General features: G+C 61.1%; 1 pseudogene; it reads left to right on the forward strand.

Annotated features, from left to right (window-relative positions):
• Positions 1–2500, forward strand: part of LOC124773712 — a 6068-nt pseudogene that overhangs the window by 382 nt on the left and 3186 nt on the right.

Below are 2500 nucleotides of genomic sequence, written 5' to 3' on the forward strand. Positions count from 1 at the left end.
AAAAGAACTTTGAAGAGAGAGTTCAAAAGTACGTGAAACCGTTCTGGGGTAAACGTGAGAAGTCCGAAAGGTCGAACGGGTGAGATTCACGCCCATCCGGCCACTGGCCTCCACCCTCGGCAGATGGGGCCGGCCGCCCGCGCGGAGCAATCTGCGGCGGGGTCGTGTCCGGTTGCCTTTCCACTCGCCGCGGGGTGGGGCCGTTCCGGTGTGCGGTGGGCCGCACTTCTCCCCTAGTAGGACGTCGCGACCCGCTGGGTGCCGGCCTACGGCCCGGGTGCGCAGCCTGTCCTTCCGCGGGCCTCGGTTCGCGTCTGTTGGGCAGAGCCCCGGTGTCCTGGCTGGCTGCCCGGCGGTATATCTGGAGGAGTCGATTCGCCCCTTTGGGCGCTCGGGCTCCCGGCAAGCGCGCGCGGTTCTTCCCGGATGACGGACCTACCTGGCCCGGCCCCGGACCCGCGCCGCTGTTGGCTCGGGATGCTCTCGGGCGGAATAATCGCTCCCGTCAGCGGCGCTTCAGCTTTGGACAATTTCACGACCCGTCTTGAAACACGGACCAAGGAGTCTAACATGTGCGCGAGTCATTGGGCTGTACGAAACCTAAAGGCGTAATGAAAGTGAAGGTCTCGCCTTGCGCGGGCCGAGGGAGGATGGGGCTTCCCCGCCCTTCACGGGGCGGCGGCCTCCGCACTCCCGGGGCGTCTCGTCCTCATTGCGAGGTGAGGCGCACCTAGAGCGTACACGTTGGGACCCGAAAGATGGTGAACTATGCCTGGCCAGGACGAAGTCAGGGGAAACCCTGATGGAGGTCCGTAGCGATTCTGACGTGCAAATCGATCGTCGGAGCTGGGTATAGGGGCGAAAGACTAATCGAACCATCTAGTAGCTGGTTCCCTCCGAAGTTTCCCTCAGGATAGCTGGTGCTCGTACGAGTCTCATCCGGTAAAGCGAATGATTAGAGGCCTTGGGGCCGAAACGACCTCAACCTATTCTCAAACTTTAAATGGGTGAGATCTCCGGCTTGCTTGATATGCTGAAGCCGCGAGCAAACGACTCGGATCGGAGTGCCAAGTGGGCCACTTTTGGTAAGCAGAACTGGCGCTGTGGGATGAACCAAACGCCGAGTTAAGGCGCCCGAATCGACGCTCATGGGAAACCATGAAAGGCGTTGGTTGCTTAAGACAGCAGGACGGTGGCCATGGAAGTCGGAATCCGCTAAGGAGTGTGTAACAACTCACCTGCCGAAGCAACTAGCCCTGAAAATGGATGGCGCTGAAGCGTCGTGCCTATACTCGGCCGTCAGTCTGGCAGTCATGGCCGGTCCTTGCGGCCGGCCGCGAAGCCCTGACGAGTAGGAGGGTCGCGGCGGTGGGCGCAGAAGGGTCTGGGCGTGAGCCTGCCTGGAGCCGCCGTCGGTGCAGATCTTGGTGGTAGTAGCAAATACTCCAGCGAGGCCCTGGAGGGCTGACGCGGAGAAGGGTTTCGTGTGAACAGCCGTTGCACACGAGTCAGTCGATCCTAAGCCCTAGGAGAAATCCGATGTTGATGGGGGCCGTCATAGCATGATGCGCTTTGTGCTGGCCCCCGTTGGGCGAAAGGGAATCCGGTTCCTATTCCGGAACCCGGCAGCGGAACCGATACAAGTCGGGCCCCTCTTTTAGAGATGCTCGTCGGGGTAACCCAAAAGGACCCGGAGACGCCGTCGGGAGATCGGGGAAGAGTTTTCTTTTCTGCATGAGCGTTCGAGTTCCCTGGAATCCTCTAGCAGGGAGATAGGGTTTGGAACGCGAAGAGCACCGCAGTTGCGGCGGTGTCCCGATCTTCCCCTCGGACCTTGAAAATCCGGGAGAGGGCCACGTGGAGGTGTCGCGCCGGTTCGTACCCATATCCGCAGCAGGTCTCCAAGGTGAAGAGCCTCTAGTCGATAGAATAATGTAGGTAAGGGAAGTCGGCAAATTGGATCCGTAACTTCGGGATAAGGATTGGCTCTGAGGATCGGGGCGTGTCGGGCTTGGTCGGGAAGTGGGTCAGCGCTAACGTGCCGGGCCTGGGCGAGGTGAGTGCCGTAGGGGTGCCGGTAAGTGCGGGCGTTTAGCGCGGGCGTGGTCTGCTCTCGCCGTTGGTCGGCCTCGTGCTGGTCGGCGGTGCAGGATGCGCGCGCCTGCGCGGCGTTCGCGCCCCGGTGCTTCAACCTGCGTGCAGGATCCGAGCTCGGTCCCGTGCCTTGGCCTCCCACGGATCTTCCTTGCTGCGAGGCCGCGTCCGCCTTAGCGTGCTCCTCCGGGGGCGCGCGGGTGCGCGGATTCTCTTCGGCCGCCATTCAACGATCAACTCAGAACTGGCACGGACTGGGGGAATCCGACTGTCTAATTAAAACAAAGCATTGCGATGGCCCTAGCGGGTGTTGACGCAATGTGATTTCTGCCCAGTGCTCTGAATGTCAACGTGAAGAAATTCAAGCAAGCGCGGGTAAACGGCGGGAGTAACTATGACTCTCGCG

This window comes from Schistocerca piceifrons, unplaced genomic scaffold (assembly GCF_021461385.2).
Source record: "Schistocerca piceifrons isolate TAMUIC-IGC-003096 unplaced genomic scaffold, iqSchPice1.1 HiC_scaffold_954, whole genome shotgun sequence".
In the NCBI taxonomy this organism is placed as follows: Eukaryota; Metazoa; Arthropoda; class Insecta; order Orthoptera; family Acrididae; genus Schistocerca; species Schistocerca piceifrons.